This window comes from Coturnix japonica, chromosome 4 (assembly GCF_054131305.1).
Source record: "Coturnix japonica strain WE chromosome 4, WE-NBRP24, whole genome shotgun sequence".
Lineage (NCBI taxonomy): Eukaryota > Metazoa > Chordata > Aves > Galliformes > Phasianidae > Coturnix > Coturnix japonica.
In genome coordinates this window covers 19,115,672-19,134,004 of record NC_140666.1, presented here as the reverse complement: position 1 = coordinate 19,134,004, position 18,333 = coordinate 19,115,672, and the positions used below count along the sequence as shown (strand labels likewise).

Sequence of the window (18,333 nt, the reverse complement as noted above, 5' to 3'; positions counted from 1 at the left end):
AGAAGATGAATGAGTGAAGGAAAATATTGTGATGGTGAATAGAAGAGCAACTGTTTTCTGTCCTATCCTGAGTCTTAGTGCTTAGGGTGAATTTTCACTACCATAAAGTATAGTGAAGATCTTCTCTAGTACTATGACACAGCTTCAGGCTTGACCAAAAGAGTTCCTTATACTACTGACTGATTTCACTTATTTATTTATCAGCCAAGGGCTCCTTTGAGGTCCTATCATCTCTTGCTCAACTGAATTTCAGATAACCTTTCTTCGAGCTCAGACTCTTTGTAGCTGGCCAGTTTTAAAGATAGGTTTGAGCTACAGACTTCAGATTTTGAAGCTGGATCTGGGTTTGGGATTTTGATTCTGACCTATTTCATTCTGTGATACAGCTGCTCTCAAAAGACTTGGGATGTTCTTGGGAAAGTTAATTTAAAAATTATAGGAAGAAATGATGTCAGGTGGCTTTACCCACTTGCTTTGATTCTCCATGAATACTAGATCTCTGGACTGTTGAGTCTGGGTTGAAGAAGATAAAATTCTGCCCAGCAGTTTCATCTTTGATGGTTATGATAGAAGTGCGGCCCCAAAGGAGCTTGATCTTTGCCCTGATATCAAGTTTTTTTCACTGTCCATTGAAAAAGGCTTCTTGGAGGTCTTGATAGAAACTGTGGAGAAAAGCTATCAAGAATCGCTGTACTAAGTCACCCGGCCTCAGCAAAGGTGCTGCAGGGTGAAATGTTTGGAAACAATTAACATGCTCTTATACCAACATGACCTTTGAGAGTGCCAAGCATCTTCTACGGGGCCTGTAACTCAAGCATTAATAATGGATTACCAAAATCAACCAGCTGCAAGGGAACCACTTCTCCCTGCTTAGATAATTCTCCTCCCAGAGAAGAGCTATTGATTTTGATACTGATTCCTTCCTCCCTCGTGGAAGGGCTACACCCCACCATTGCTATCTGCGACAGAGAGCTTTCCTCATCTGCGCACACCATACACACCAGCCACATTTCTCTCATTTGTCATTGTGGTGTTTGCATGTGTCACTTATCTTTACACCCAGTGATGTATGAACTTGTTGGCCACCTTCAACTATTTTTAACTGTGGTTGGTAGAAGTGGTCTAAAAGATTAAATGAAATAAAGCAATTGGATGTAGCACCACAAGCCCATGAACAGACTGAGATAAGGCAAGCCGGCAGCACATGTTCAGCCTTAATGAGACACAGGAGAATCCAGCTGCTGGGAAAGCTCTGGGTGTGGGGCAGCTTCAAGTCTGAGTTCACACTGCTCCAGACATTAGAGAAGCCAACTACAAGAGGCAAACCTGAGAGGAATTGAGCTTCATTAGTACCTCTGCTTGTGGAGTACCTTGTTTTCTTGGAGTATCTGTCATCTCTTTTCAGACATGAGTGGTAGAAACAAGGGGCTGGATTCATGACAGGGCTTAGAGTGCTGCTACAGTACGGTGGGAGCAAGGATCCTTTTTCAGACAGCATGCTGGGATCCAGCAGGGATGGGATCTGAGCCGTGATTGTGTGGATGGGTGCTGAGCCCTCAGGCTGAGGGATGGAGGTGGCACTCAGACTGGATAGGAAGAGGAGGCTTGTGAACCCTCTTATACCAGAAACCTCAAAATGAGATGATGAGAGCATATTTCTGATTAGAAGGGACCAAAATGAGCAGTTGAAATAAGTCAGTGTTGCAGGTAGGAAAGAAGCCTTGGAATTTGCTGTTCTAAGATACAAAAACTATTTTGACAAAATTAATATCCCACACCCCTCCACAATCTTTGCTGCTGCGATCATTTTGTCTCCTGGTAGACCTGTCCTCCACAGACGTGTCTTCAAAAATGAATTATATTCAGTTCACTATGAATTTTCATTATGACAGTACTGTAAATAGACCATAAAGCAACAAATCTGTGACCCTAAATTCCAGAATCTGCAAAAACTGCTCTTATTTGGCTCTCATCCATCTATTGAAGTGCCCAGCCACGGGCTCGCCATGCAGCAGCAGCAGCAACATGCAGAGAGCCAGCTCACATCTGAAATCCTTGCTCAGAGTCAGATGGTAAGATGGGAAATCCAATCATTTTATACCGGCCAGTGAGTGAGCATTGCTGAGCATATGGGTAAGTCAATAATTGGCTTTAATTAAGTAAAAGTTCTTTCATTAATATCTTTTTAAATGGATACTCTACAAAATCTGCCTGGGGGAAATCTCAGGGTTAGAAAAACCTTATGGTATATATTACTGCAATATAACTGAGTAAGGTTGAGATACCAGCAAGGTGAGCATAGGGAGGAATGGGCGGAGTGTTTGGAAAGTCATCATGGACAGAGACTCATTAGCTGCTCTGGACTGAAAGGAACATGAGTATTAGCTTAACCTAAACCTGAGCAAGCCAAAAAGATTTTTTTTGAAGGTAAAAGTACAGTCTGTGGAAGTCTTTCAGCCAAACCAGATACTGATTATTTCTGCTATCCATTTTACATCACTCGTTGTGTCCTGCAGATGGTGGAAGCACAGTTGAACCACAACATTCCCACCAAGCTTGATTCAAAGCACCTTATCCCACCCATGAGTTTCACCACGATCCATGGGCTTACCACTGGCATCTATCATTTGAGGCCCAGCTATCATGCTTTGGAGGGTGCTGAGCTCATAAATGCGTTTTCTTCTGACTCAAGGCAAGATTTTGGTCCCATATCAGCAAGTTGACATGTGATCCTGAGTGTCAGCATCAAACCCAACAGCAAGTACCACCCAATCACACATCTTGAGCATGCATCAGTGGCATTTTTGGTCCAGTTCCACATGAAGCATAGACACAAGAAGAATAAACATGTTGGTTTCTCCAGGTGTAAAGACAAGCACTGGAAGGAGGGACCCTATCCCCAAAATGAGCTCATACACAGGAAGGTGCTAAGGGTTTGTGTATTTATATGAGCAATGTCTCCTGGTTTCAGGCTTCATTTCCCTTCATATCCAAGTGGTAAAGGCTGCATAATCTTCAGACTGAAGCTTTTTGTGTTTTAAAGTGAATGGTGTTAAAAAGTGTTGGCAGTCTCTTCCTCAGTATTGGCTGTGACAGTCCAGGAGTGGAAGGCTTCTGATTAACACATTGTGCACGTAACCTGACATGTTGCCCAGTTTTAATATGCTCTTTTATCAGGTCATGCTGTCCCTTTGAAGGTTCTTTGCATATTGCCAGAGCACAATATCTACAAACAACTCCTGCTTCTTCCCTTCTCAGTTACTTACACCCTTGTTGACAATTTAAATACTGCATCACCCGATCGCCCATGAGTTTCTCTTTTGACTTGTCTTCTCAAATTAAAAGCAAAACAAAGTTAACAGGAGGGTTTTTCAATGAGACTTACAACTATGGAAACCGTGACCAACCAAAATGATAAATCTGGCATCTCCTCCTTCATGAGCTGACTTTTACTTGCCTGAAACATACTGATGCTAGGCTGGTGCTCACTGCAATTTGCATTACTGTAAGTAACCAAAATTCTTGCTTCAACCCATTTGTTTAGTGCAATTTCAAAAATATGAATTTAAATAAACCAGGAATCTTTATTCCCAAATGAGACTTTGCATAGAGCAAAATAAGAGTAATAGTTTGAGCAGCAATTGGGGCAACTGTATGCCCCACTCAAGGACCTCTGTGGCAGTAGATCTTTCCTGCTTTTGAGGGGTGACCATACAGAGTTGTTTATCTCTGTATCTCTACATTTTTATCTCTATACAACAGTGTGAACTTGTCTTTTCTTGATAAAACCCTGAAGGCTAATTTTCGCTGAATATTATGGATCGAGGAATATTCTATTTATGAACATTTTGCTTCAGCCAAATACAAACTGTTGAACTCAGTTCCCAATGAGCCTCCTGGTCTGCAGTGTAGAAAATATTAACGTATCTTCCAATTTTAGCCTTGTGGAGGTGAGAATTCTGGGTTTTCATTGCAACTGATGAAAAAGAACAGTCCCTTTGGCAGGCAGCTGTTTTCATCCATCCTGCGTATCTGACTCAGGGTGGGTGAAGCAGCTTTGGCAGCACACTCTACTGGTCCAGGAGGATGCTGGAATTATTGTCCTGAGTCACACCCAGTACCCGTTTCTCATGCCAACTCCCTTCAACCTCCTTTAAAATCCAGCTGTCTCTCACAACGCTGTTTTTCTTCTGTCATTCTTTTTAATCTCACACTATTGTCTGTCACATCCCGCTGCTCCTCGTGCCAGGACTGGCACTTCCTCTCATCTTGGTCAGCTGGTGCAACCAAAGGCTGAGGTCTTATCAGTGGCCAAGTCACCTGCCTACGATCCTAATGCAAATGCTCTGGAAAACACAGCTGGAGGGTTAATGAATTGGCCAAGCCCCATGTCAGAGCACACGAGGCTAGATGTAGTTTGTACTGGTTTTCATCTCTCTTCTTCCTGGTGCTGCAAGGGAAGACAAGGCAGATCCTTTGCATGCTCTTTGCCTCTCCAAGGATTCCCCAGCAAATCTCAATGGGTCCCTGCATACTCCCACCTCGGGGAGAAGTGGAAGCCATCATCCTGACTCAACGCATCCAAAAAGGAGCAATACTACAGCCAACGACACCCTCTCTTTCCACCCCTGCCTAGGGCTGACCCCATAGCATTGACTACCTCTTCTGTTGAAAGCAGCTAGATTTTGGCCTGCTCCTGTAAAGTAAAGGAAACCCTTTTTTCTTTTCCTCTTCTTCTTCTCCTGCATTTTGATGGGGCTGGAGATCTCTCTGAGGAAGATGCTCTTCCCTTTTTATCAATTAGGAGCACACACACGCTCTCTCGCTCCCTCTCCCACCCCTACTCTGCTTTCCTCCCAGCTCCCCTTGGCTGCCGATTTCAGACAAAGATGTGTGAGTTCTTTGATCTGCCTGGCAGCCACCGCTGGGGGATTGGCTTGGAGGTTAATTACACACAGGCCGTCTCCAGCTGTGGCAGGAGCCATTCGGCTGGAGAGGGAGCTGTCCCTTCTCCCCCCTCCAGCTACAAACTTCAAGGGGACAGGAGGGCAAGGAAGGTACCACTGAAACCCCTTTTGATATGACAAACGGGCTCCTTGCTTGCCTCTCTGGTTCTTGTTTTGTTTGTCTAACTGGTACTTGAAATATGGATGAGCTCTCAGTCCTTGAGGGCCCAGCCACTGTCTTAAAACCTCGCCTGCTTTCCCCACCCCAACTGGAGTTTCGCTCTCCTGTCTCTCTCTGTCTGTCCACGTGTCCTTGTCCAGCAGCCCTATGCCCACATGCCCATGACTAAGCCCAGCTCTTAAGGAAAAGCAAAACTTGGACCCTGTGTTTGAGCAGTTGTGCAGAGATGAGGAGCCTCATATGCTGGAGGAAAGACGAGCTGGTGGCTGGTGCCTGGGAGGTTTGCATTCTGTCAGTCCCTCTATCTGTGCCTGAAATACTCAGAGATTTTCTTCTATTTATTCTTCTCTTAAAGCCACTTAAATCCCTCTGTGCCTTGGTTTTCCAATATTCATAATAAAAGCAAGATACATTTATCTGCTCCTCAGGGTTGGATTGAGGCTGATTGATTCGCTTGTCAAACATCCCAAACTAAATAGTGTGGCACAAGAGAGCTGTTGGTGTAATCCCTCTGCATTAGCAAAATCCCTCTCAAAAGGAGCTTACACAGATGCTTCAAGGCAGGTAGAGATGGATTTCAGATGCTTTTCAGTGGCTCCTAGGCATCTCCCTTGGTCTCTGAACTCTCATATGATATTTAAGTGTGGGGCTGGGGTCCCCGTGCAGTGACATCTGCAGCTGACAACAATCTGCATCCTAAGGACATCACACAACCTAGACCAGACCTATTCAGGAGTGCAATCTGGTACTTAGATCTGCACTCTCTTCTGCTCATATGTAGGGCAAAATTCAAGTTTCTCAGCCTATGTCTTTGTTGCTCTGCTGTCACTGCTGTGCTTTCCTTCACACTGTGAAGTCCTACATTCATCCCTATGGCCTTTATATTACTGAGATGATGGGGCTGCTGTCTTGCGCAGATAGCAATGTTGTGTCTAGTACTGATATCCTGGTTAAATAAAGAGCTGTAGCTCAGCTTCCCCTTCTATTCCTGCTTTCTCCCTTTCCTCCATACGCTACTGGGTGAAAGAGAAGCAACTGAACTGCTGTCACCTTGCATCTCCAGAACAACTCATGGGTGCTAAGGGGCTGGGAGTGGCACCCAGGGGTGTTTGTGCTCTGGTGGGAAGAGACTGTACATCTCATGGAATGAGGCATGTGAGGTCATACCCAGCTCTGCTCTCCATGTTGAGGAGTTGCTTTGTGCTTCAGGGCTTTTCATGGGTTTATGATTAGTAGGGACACCACTGACATTTTACAAAATGCTCTCTTTCCCTGGGAGACAGACAGAACTTACACTTTGATACTGCTCAACAGCTTCAGGGAATGAGGCTAGCAGGAGGAGACAGGCACACAGCCCCTAGCTTCAGGCAGGAAGGAGCTGATGTCAGTCAGAGTCAAGTACTACTCAGGGCTGATGGCACTGGGTATGCATGGGTGAAACACAGACTGACATTCCCTCATGTCCATGGCATGGTAATTAGTGACAATCAGCTGTCCCTGTTCGCGCTGTCCAAACCTTCTTAATGTGTTGCATAGGTGACAATCTGTTGCAATGACCCCCCCTGTTGACAAAGCTGCTGGGTGGACAGGGGACTGGTGTTTGAAGTCTCTTTGGAGACAGCACTGAGGGGTAGCATCCACCTCCTTGGGGTCCTCTCAGAAGGCTGAAAGGCAGATGTCTGGATGAACCAAGTGTCTTCAGACCCACTCCTCAAACTATTTCAGTGTTTCTCTTGGTCTTCTGGAAGGATTTTCCCATTTCTCACTATGTAGCTTGACTTCTGGGTGGCTATTCTGTGTGTTGCTCTAGCCCTTTAAGACTTAAGGGGTTTTTTTGGCACATTAAAGACCCCAAAATCATGTCAGGCACACATGGATACAGGCACTATGAAGTAGTTGTGTTGGGAATGAACAGTGGATGAACAAACTCAGCCCTATGAGAGCACTTCTCCCCAACACACAATGTGTGATTCAATCTCACGTTAAATCTAGAAGATGACTCTTCTGCAAATCAAAAACACCTATTGCAGCCCAACAGTGTTGTCCAGCAGAGATAACTACAGAAACTACATATCCTTGGCTTGCAGATCTATGGATGACAGGTGAATATCTAGGAAACTTTTGCCTATAAATCCATTTTTATAGAGCAAAGAACATACTTACAACTATTAATTCCCCACTGTGAATTCAATTTCATTGAGTGTTTCTCCTCAATCTGTCTGCAAACGAATGTACTCAACATCTCTAAAAAGACTTCTTGGTTTTTATCTGGCTGAGGGACCTCTGTGACTGTAGGGCAACTGATTGGGAAGGATTCAAGGAGGCAGGTCTGCTTGGAGGATTTATACATGCAATGAGCTGTATGGAAGCAGCTCTCCAGCAATGTATAGGAAGGTGTGGGTATAGAATTGGTCTTGCCTGGGGTTATGGAGGTCAACAGTGCCCATAAGAGCATCATGCTGGGGCAGAAAGTAGGGTGCAAGCTCCTCTGGTATGAAGTCAGAAAGCTCTAACTGGATCTGCCTTCCTCCTGCCAATCTATGTAAGCACCTCTTCCCTGCACTTTCCCTTAAGTCACATCTCTCAGCTTGTGCTAGGTGACACATCTTGCTGCTTGTAAGCACTGCTGCATCTGTTTGCTCTGAAGTAAGGGGAGCCCTGAGAACAAATCCCCCCCAGGGAGGGAATGGTTAATCTCCTGAAGCTATGAACTCTGGTGGGCCTTTTCTTTTCTGCAATAATGAGAAGTGGAGTGTGCACATTGCAGTGTGATTATTACCTGTTTATTTTTTCATGAGGCTTCTCCACTGTATGTCACTCTAGTGTCATCATCTGTAAACACATTGATTTAACCATTACTTTGGAACAGCACTCGCCTGCTCTGCAGACTGGATACCTGTCCCCTGAGGGCACCAGGAGTGACAGAGCAGGCAGAGAGCTCATCCTTGGGCTCTGTTTCACTCTCTACAGTACTCATCTCTTCTCTCTTTCCACTCTTCCTCTTCTTTGCCCTCTCATCCACCTCCTCTTCCAATTCAGCTTTCTGCTCCCTCTGTTTTGGCCACCAACCCCATCTGCTGTCCCAGCCTCATGCTTTGAAGATGCAGCATCAGCTTGGGATGTCCCACCTGTACGCCTGCAGACATCCCATGAGGAACAGCACCGGGTGGTCTTCACTTCCCCTCCTCTGAAGGTGTGTGAGCAATCCAACCTGTTCCTTCTCCATCACAGAACAGGCTGCCCAGGGAGGTGGTGGAGTCACTGTCCCTGGAGGCATTCAAGAAAAGGGTAAATGTAGCACTGTGGGACATGGTATGGTGGTGATGGGCTGATGGTTGGACTACGTGATCTTAGTGGTCCTTTTCAGCCTTAATGACCCTAAGATTTAGGGAAAGCATGGCTGCTTCATGGAACATCCTGAAAGGGTAAACCAGGGAGGTCCCTGAGCTGCTTCTGTCTGGATAACAAGGGAACTGACCAGCTCATTTCTAGACTATTAACCATTAACATAATTAACCACTCGAGGTCTGAAGCTACCTTGGGGACATGCTATACCACTCACATCTGCAGGCAGTGATATATGGAGCACTTGGGCACTACTCTGTCCTCAGTTAGCCTGAGCTGGGAATTAGGTGTAATTATAAGGCTAAAATCCATCTGCTATGGACTGGAAGAGTTGGGAGCAGCTCTCAGAAACTAGGCAAGCACTGATGCCTAGTTTCTTTGTAGGGTTATATCTACCTTAAGCCATGAGTGAGACTTTTCCTCTCTTGTCCTGCCCACAGACTGTGTGCAAATCAGATATGTATTGAGGCAGAAGGCTGGTGGAACTGTCATATTGTACATGATGCCATGTGTACTATAAAGGACCTGATTCAGACCTTTGTTCTGTAAATGAGTACAAGGGGCTTAATGTACAAGGCTGTGAAGCAGTCAAAACTGCTGAAGAGCAGTGGCACTGTGAGTCATGTTTCATTCTTTGAGTGGCACCAAGGTCACCAGGAGGCATGCCCAAGTGATGTTAACCATCAGAGGGATGAGGTCTGCCAAGGTGGTCTTGGCTGCATCTCCACGTGTGTGATGCCAGCTGAAGTGTCATCATGCTGAGTGATGCTACCCTGAGTCACATCAAGACGCTGCTCTTGAACTCTGCTTTGCTCTAGAAGTTATTCAGTGTTGTGAGCTGCTTCTTTCCTTGCTCAGAGCAGCTCCTACTCCACCTCTGCAGTGCTACGCACATGAATCCATTAAAGCCTCTGCAGTGCTCCAGAGCTGAAAGACCTATCAGTACTGTTCTAAAATGGCTTTGCTAATCCCTAGTGTTCAAGAGGGAATAAGCAACAGTCCCTGAGGGACCCTTTTGTTCTGCTGTCAAGGCCCTGGGCTTCTTAGCTGAGTATAACAACTCTGAATGCTTTCGCAGGAGCGCTCAGTGTGCATTATTTATCATTGTCAGGATTGTTACACTTCAGAGTCACATTCACCTGCCCATTGCATCCTGCAGGTACTGTGGGGTGATGCAATGCCTTCATGATTACAGTAGCACTGGTGCATGGCCTCATCCTGTGGCAGTATGGGGTTAGTATGAGCATGGCAAGGTCGTGACAGATCCAGGCTTTTCCCTACCAAAGAAAGAGTCCAATTGCCCACAGAAGTAAGGGATGCTGCAGGCAGTTTTGTGTTAGACAAAAAGTCAGGGAGGTGTTCAATGAGGCAGGAGGATGAAGGGGAGACAGTGAGGAGGGCTTGTGGGAGGAAGGAAAGGTTTCTCCTAGCATCTTCAGCAGCATGGCAGAAAATTCTGTGTCTGAAGGCTAGCAGGGGAATTCCCATTTCCACAGCAGGCAAATGGAATAAGAATAGAGATGGGTGTAATGGTTCACTTGTGGAAAAACTAAAGAATTTCAAGACCCGTGACCTCCTTCTTATGAAGATTTTAAGGTTGAACTCTGCTAGCGAACTCCTTCTAGGGACCTCCTTGCTTACAGGGGATCAGGGCTGGAGGTATAACAAGCCCACAGATGTCTTTCAGAACTGCACGGCCTTATGGCAGGTTTAGGAGATGTCTTTTTCATCTTCGGCATCACTGGGACTAGGATCTGGTCCTGGAGACTGCTCCCTTTGTGGGTTGGAGCTGAAAACTTGGGAAGTCCTTTGAGAATTAGATCATAGGATGGCTTGGATTGGAAGGGGCATCAAAGACCATGTAGTTCTAAACCCTCTGCAGTGGAGAGAGCTGCCTCCAAGCATGGACCATCCACGACCTCTCTAGGCAGTTTAGTGCCTGGCATGGGTGCCCATGACTCTGGTTTTGTGGAGTAGGGGTTTCCTTGCTCACAACTACCTCCAGCCAGATGGGGGACATCCTACAGAGGACAGCAGGAGCAGAATGTGGGTGAGGAAGAGGGTGCACAAAAGAAGAGGAAAATAAAAATCCAGTCTAGAAAGCGGGGAGCAAAGCAAGAATACACGCCGGCATCTTGAATTAAGAATTCCTTCCTGAAAGCTGCCCAGTTTTAGCAAAGTCCTTTTTCTGTCTTTAATGAATTCTGGCTCCCTTCCCCCGCCGACCCCAGAGAAGATGGAACATTTCCAAGAGAAGGAGGGAGGGAGTGATGAGAGAGGAGCTTGGAAATAAAATTTAAGAAAAGAAAAAGGAAAAAGAAAAATAGGAGGGAAAAAAAAAAAAAAAAAAAAGACTCCTCTTTAAAAGTCACTTTGCATCCCCTCCCTGAGAGGGAAGGGAGCACGGGTCATGTCAGAGCCCTCCGCCGATGTGCCTTGCCTTTGCCGTTTTGCTAATGACACTGGAAATATGCTAAGGAGCTGGCTGCGAGGGGGCTTTTCTAATGCGGTCACTTCCTGGGACCTCAAAGAGGCTTTAATTGCAGGGCCGTGGGGATGGCAGGTGTGCTTGTCATCTCTAATCAGCGAGCTGGGTGCACTGGGCTGCCTGTGCCGAGAAAGCGGGTTTCTGGAGCTCCTCCTCCTGACTTGCGGAATCGCTCACTCTTCACTCCCATCCTCGCCCTCATACCCCCCAACTTTTCAACCATTGCACACCTGTCAAAATGATTATGGGAATGAGACTCCATCATGGGCAGAAAGAGCAGATTTGAAGGAAATCCTCTTTCTCCCTCACTCTCGCTTTTTTTCCCCCCCCCTCTGTCTGTATTTTCTTTTTTATTCTTTCTCTCACATTTGCTCGGCTCAAGGGAGATTAAGGGGGGGGGGGGGGGGGAATTCCCCTGGTAAATGGGTCCTAAACTTGTATTGTTGTCAGCAGGGCTTTACCCTGATACATTCTGGACTTATAGCAAGATTTCCATGCTGATAGCTCACGGATAAAGCTGTAACGTAGCAAATGAGAGGCAGTCTCTGTGAGAAGCAGCAGCCGCCTTGCACGCCGCATTGCTTACTTGCCCACAAATACCCGCAGCACAGAAGCTCAGCACTCACCGACACACAAAACAGAATGCACAGTTGAAACCGGTCATGCTTCTTTCTTTGTCTATCTTGGGAAGCAGTACCCAAAGGCACAAACATGCATGCAATTGCATGCATCCCAAATGCGCCAGCACGTGTGGATAAAAGAAAACCACTAAATTCACGTGCATTTCCCCAAGTACAAGGGCAAACATCAAATCCCATGTTAATTTTCACCAAATCAGTCTTTTCCTGCCCACCCCATAGGACAGACTGAGAGACAGCAGCTGGGATGCAGCCATCTAGAAAGATGCCCACCTGCTGCAGACAGACAGCTGTCTCTGCAGGTGGATGGAAAAGTGTCGAGCTCTTTGACGTGCTTGAAAAGCCCTCTGGAAGCCTCTATCAGCTCTGGAGGTGGTCACCAAACTGCTAATAAGGGGCAACGTTTGGGCTTCCCAGGTGACGGGACCTTCTTCTAGAAGTGTAAATAAATAAACCCTGCTGGGACCTGAAGTTCAGGTTCAGAGGAGAAGCAGAACTTGTTGTGCAAGCTGCAACGTGGTACTAAGTAAGGTGGGGGAGCTGCACTATATGTATATTTTATAATACATGGGAAGTGACTTTTAAAGGATCTCAGGTGATGTTGTGATGACAAGTGGACCCAAAACTGCTCTGAAACTCAGTCACTGCTATCTGGTGTTGTTTGGAGGTGAAGAAAATGAGTAGAGGGTTTTTGATGAGAAGCTGTCACTATGGCTATAGGCAATGTCTGGGGTTTGTCCTGGTTGACTTCTATGAGTGTCCAAGTGCACAGGGCTGCAGGGTCCAACTTATAATGTAAGCAGAGCACAAGGGCAGGTTACAAAGAAAGGGAGAGACCCATAGAGATGAGCAAAGTCCGTTCCCTGGTTCAGATGGACAGCTTTGACCCAGCAAGGGTGAGTGGAAGCCCACATTTCAGTGCTTGGTGTAGCAGCAAGTCTTAAATACACTTTCAGGCCTCTATTTAAACCCCCACCTCTTATCAAACCTGGGAGCATGAAAAAAAGAGGAAAAGCAGAATATCTTCGTATGGGAGGCACTGCTGCAAAGGCAGATCTGGGGGGAAAAGAAAGAGAAAACGAGTGAATGAGTGAGGACAGAAAAGCTCATTTTTGTCTATTGAAAAGATTCTGTTTAATAAAAAATTGATGACATTTTAGTCGCTGAGATAGGCCTGTTCCCTTTTAACATGAATCCCATCATTCTATTTTTCATCTCACTTAGCTCCTTTCTGATTATCAATCAGGCCTTTTTCTCCATCTCCCCAAACTGTGGGATCCACCGGAGACTCTCCCACACGTGGCCCCTTTTGAAATGGGCTCTGCTCAATGCAGGAGGGAAAAGAAAGTTTAGTCCTAAATAAGTAAACAAACTAACTAACTAAACCTCTTTTGTTGTTGCTTGAGTTGTTGGTTTCTTGGGTTGTTTTTTGTTTTTCCTATAAAGAATAATGTAAAAGGTTTCAAAGAAGAGGAGGAAGGATCGTTAAGGCATGGAGAACAAACAGTTCAAGCTTCATCCTGTGTGCAAAGGCACTTCAGAAGTTAACATGGGTGCTCACCATCTCTCCTGAGAGGAATATGGAGCCTTTGGACAAAAATGAGAGGATGTCATAATTCTTGTAACTGGGAGAAGTTGGCCTCAGCGTGATTCTCATGATAGAGGTTTGTGTGGGTTCAGGAGGTGATCAGTCAAACTATAGAATAGAGAACCACTGGGAAGTGATAGTATAAAGGTGTTATTTCTTCCCAAGGAAATATCCAAGCCAAATGGTACTCGACACTGGAAAAGTTCCATGGGAATGTACGGTGAGATGGAGAATCCCCTAGTTCCTGTGACTTCTCGGATACCTTTCAAACTGGAACTGGAGTCACGTTAGGCATTGGGATGAAAGAGACACTCGAGAGTGACAACTGATTTTCTCTCCTGGCAAGACTCTATCAAATACAGCACTGACTTCTACAGATAGAGCAGAGAAAAGAATAACTTCTGGCCAAAATAACTTGTGCTTTGTATTTCCTACAGTAGGGTTGTGCTTGTGGGTGAGGAAAGGGAAAAGCACAGTCTCTCCCATCTGCATGTGGGAGCACCAACATCACCAGCCATCTAGCTGGCACTGAGATCTCTGGGAAGTTCTGCCCTCATTCCCTGCAGTAAAAACTGAACTGAGTAATACCGGCCGTGTCCATCAGAGCTCATCAGGTGCTTCAGACCCTCCTCTTTTCAGTCAGGGACACCTGATTTTCTCTCAGAGTGGTCAGGCACTGGAATGGCTGCCCAGGGAGGTGGTGGAGTTGTTGTCCCTGGCGGTGTTCAAGAGGCATCTGGATGAAGAGCTACAAGATATGGTTTAGTGGTTTGCTGTAGCAATGCTAATAGGAGGATGGTTGAACCAGATGATCCTGTAGGTCCTTTCCAACCTTGTGATTCTATGAGTCTATGATTTATTTAAAGATACTTCGGGAAAGATATTTAACAGATGCATTTTCCCAAGCCATCTTTCTCAGCCATTCAACTGCATGGTAGAGTAGATCCTGAATGTTCTTCTTTCTTTAAGACTTTGTCACTATTAGAAACCAAGAGTTTGGAGGAAAAAAAAACAACAAAACAACATAATCATCTCCAGTTCCTACCTCTAGTTAATCTGATCTGATGCTGGGGATGTCTTTTCCAAATAGTATTACTAAAATGCCAAAATTCTGGGAAAGGGCATTTTGTAAAGCATGAAGAACTATGGGAATATATCCCTTACTTTGACACTGCTCTGCTGGGAGCAGCTTCAGCCTTCAGAGAGCTCAGCCTGTCTCTTACGGACAAATCAGGGGGTGAGAGGACCTCACTCTGATCAGTTGGGCATCCTGAAAGTGGGGATTTGTAGCAGAAAAAAATGTTCATAGGGGAGCCCATAGGCAAAGGAGAGAGACTGCAGCAACCTGTTTCTTGATTGCAATAGGGAGCCTACTTCTCTACCACCAGCTTATGGGTCTGTTAGAGATGCTGAGAGCAGCTGGAGTCATGGGCAGGGCTTGTCAAGTACTGGAGACCTCGTGATGTTTAAGTTAAACCAAGAAATAACCTGGCTCATAAACTTCAATTCTGCCTACCCTTAGCAATGTGTGTATCTCCCAGACTGTTATCAGATCTGTGGGCACAAGCTCTATGGGAAGCTCCACTGTCACTGCTTCCCAACTCAAGGTCTGGACCATTTCAGAAGGAAAAAGTGCCATGGAAGAACTTTCTGTCTGCTCTGAGACCAAGAGTAGGAGCATGGCTCAGAGAAAAGTCCAGGCACAACTGAGAAGACAGGATGGTCTGCAAGAGCAAGACCTGATTTTTGCACCAAAAAATGATTCTGCAAGCTTAGCCTGATTGCACAGAGGTGTTGGCAGAGTGTCAGTGCTGTAGAAAATCAGGAGAGGTTAAGATCTTGTTAATTTGTACACACACAAGGGGATCAGGGAGGAGTGGAAGCCAGGGAGGGAGAGAGGGTGGGCGAATGAAAAGAGGAGGAGGAGGGAGAGGACTTGCACATGAAAATGTAGGGTTTATGTGTGTGGGGGGGTCCATTTCCAAAGCAAGAATACAAATGATCCCAACAAAGCCCAAGCTGTCCTGAAACCCTGTAGCCAATTAGTGCACATCAATATTTAATCAGATCTCGCTATTGTGCAGCCTGGACTGTGCTACCCCAGCCCCTGCCACACTCACTCTTTCCCATCACAGACACACTGTTATGACACATAATGATATTGTCAATGAATAATTTAGAGCAGTTTTTCTTTTCTTCTCTCTCTGTCTCTCTCTCCCTGTGCCCTTATTAGCAGAAAATGTGGAGCAACTTCTGGGAGGAGAAGAAGGAGCTTCGTCTGTCATGATGATCAGGGCTGGCCTGTCCTCCTGCCCTCCTTGGGCAGCTGTAATCCAAGGATTCCTGCTGTCAGAATGGGCTGGAGATGGCCTCTCTTTAGTGGAGAGACTGGACAAGGAAATTGGTATGAAGGTGGTCTTGGAAAAGCTATGTAACTCCTTGGACCAAGACACCTGAAGTGGTAGGGCTCAGGAACAAGTGATAGAGATAGGAGATTTTCCAAGAAACCTGATGCAAAGTCTTCTCTGCTTGCACCTTCCCTGCAGCACTATAAGGAAGCAGGGTCCATTCGAGGATGCAGTGGGCAGCACTGGCAAAGGTCAGCCTTCAGTAGAACAATTCATAACCCATCACACAAACACACGTGAAAACTAATGCTGATTCTTTCAACATTATCATCCATTTGCATTTGGAGGAAGCATAAAACATGTCCACCCCCTGTTTATGTATGACACTTGCCTGTCATACATAAGTTTGACAGTTTTTCTGACAGCTTTTCTTTCCTATACAATCCCGTTGATAGCTTTTTTATGATCCCATCCTCCTTGCTCAAGCCCCACAACGAGCTATTTCACATATACCTTTTAATCTCATGTTGAGCAGGCTCTGCCTTTTTCATTAGTAATTTCCAAACCTGTTGGCTCATGTCAGCACACTGGGGTGAGAAATCTCATACATACAATGTTCCTACAAATTCTGTGGGTATAGAAGATAGGGATTAAATTGTTGGTTTGATGGTTGCAGTGATGGGTTGATTGTTGTTCTAGATTATCTTAATGGTCTTTTCTAACTGTAGTGGAAATGCTAAGTCACAGCTTGAAGCAGTGATTGAGCACCTGGTGGGAAGGCAGGGCCAACTCAGGGGAGCTCAGGTGCATGCAATGCACTGAGTGACTGGAAGGGGTGGAACCAGGATTCCAGACCTCATTTAAGGGTTGGCAATAGAGGTGAGGGTTCCTTACTGGAGTTTCCTGCCTGCTGCAGGCTTTCTGAAGGTAACTAATTTCTGTATTTTCTATGCTTGTAGCTGTTGCATTTGAGCAAACCTTTGCTTGCTGCAACCTCAGTCCTTGCTGCTCTGCTCTCGTTGCTGTGCTTTCCTTTGTGCTATGCCAACCTTGCTGACTCTTTTGGTTCCATGAAGTTAACTCCCACATCATAAGGAAGGGTGGGCTCACTTCTCTTTGTAAAGTCTGATATGGCTCACTAGGGCAGAAATAACTATCAGTATTTCTCCTGATCTAGAGAGGAAATCTTTTCCCCGCATCTTTCTCATCAAAGAGAGGCTCTATTTAGCTGAAACTGTTCTGGAGGGAAAAAAAAACAACAAAACTTGTCCTGATTTCAAGTTCTAAAGCACAGGAAATTCACTTGTCCTCTCACTTGGGTTTCTGATGTAGTGGCCAATTGTCTGTAGTTCCTACTTACACCTGCAGTACTTATCTGCTTCTTTTCTTTATTATGCCTCTGCAAGCTCCAGTTCACTGCTCTGTCTGGAAGGGATGAGCAGGAGTCCAACATACCTTGTGTGTTTGTTCTTCTGGCCTGTGAAGTCAGCATAGGAACCATGTGATGGAAATGAGTTCTGGAGCATCTTTGCAGGCAAAGCATTGATGGAAGTGGGGAGTGGTGTCTCTTGCTGTCCTGACAAGCATATGGCACCTGAGTCTTGTCTCAGGCACTTACTTGTATTTAATTTGCACGCTCTAAGCTATGTCTGGTTATAACCCCAGGCTTTATCTCCCTCTCAATTTGCATGCAGAGCTGTAACAAAGCTAGCAACTTTCTGTCCACCCATCCACGTCACCAGCACAGCATCAAAGATCCTGTGTCCTGTCTTGAAATCATTACTATTGGCAAAATAATTGCAACAACAAATCTACTAAAAGCCCTGTTTGCACTCCTTTCATCTCGGCTCAGCCAGGATCTAGCCAGCCTTCATAACGCATACTTTTAAAAGGGAAGAGAGGAAGAAGGGAGAAGAAATCTTATCCCTATCCTCATCTTTAGCAGGGCATCATTGGCTATTCTCATGCCATAAAGCACAACATTATTTGAGTTTAGAAGGACTTTTTGTGTTTGTTTCTGAAGCAATGAGTGTCAAAGTTGATTATTGATTGAGACTGGGGGATCTGAGGACTGCATGAGGAAAAGTGCCTGATTATTCAAACCCTTCTCTCTCTTCTTTTCCTTTCTTTCCTTTGCACCGCGATTGGATTGATCGACCCCATCTTCATTATCTCCCCTTCTCCTTTCTCTCTTCTGGCCCCTACTGGGGATTCCTGACTAAACTATGGCAGGGCTCAATTGATCCTCTGCAATTCACTCGCTCCTCGCGAGGAGGAAAAACTGCACCGCTGCATAATTCAGAAAGCAAACACAGAGAGGAGAGGGTGAGAGGAAAAATCAATACGGCTACAACTGATCCTGCAGATAAATGAAGCGGCGAGTGCTGGCGAGGGGGAGGATCCCTGGCAGCAGCAGGAGCGAGCGTGGAGAAAGTTCAGCAACTTGAAGAGGGATGTAGAAGTTAGATGGGCTCAAAGCACTTTTGGAGAGGGTCAGGAAGGAAAAGGAGCTGTGGTCTAGCACTGAAAATGCCCTGAGGCACGGGAGATTCGCAGGAAAAGCTTCTGAGTTAAGGGTGGTGATGTATAGGAACAGGCTGCCCAGGGAGGTGGAGTCACCATCCCTGGAGGTGTTCAAGAAATGTGGAGATGTGGCACTGAGTGACATGGTTAGTGGGCACGGTGGGGTGGGTTGATGATCTTAGTTGTCCTTTCCAACCTAATAGCTCTATGATCCTACATGCAGGAGGGACTGTGTGTGTATCACTATGCCATGTTCACAACTGCCTCCTCTCTCCT

The 18,333-nt window shown here is 45.7% G+C and overlaps 1 long non-coding RNA gene across 1 annotated transcript in view; it reads left to right on the top strand.

Moving 5' to 3' along the window:
- LOC107312886 (uncharacterized) overlaps positions 1-18,333 on the top strand; it is a 43,011-nt gene that overhangs the window by 7,415 nt on the left and 17,263 nt on the right. The gene's annotated exons all lie outside the window — the stretch shown is intronic.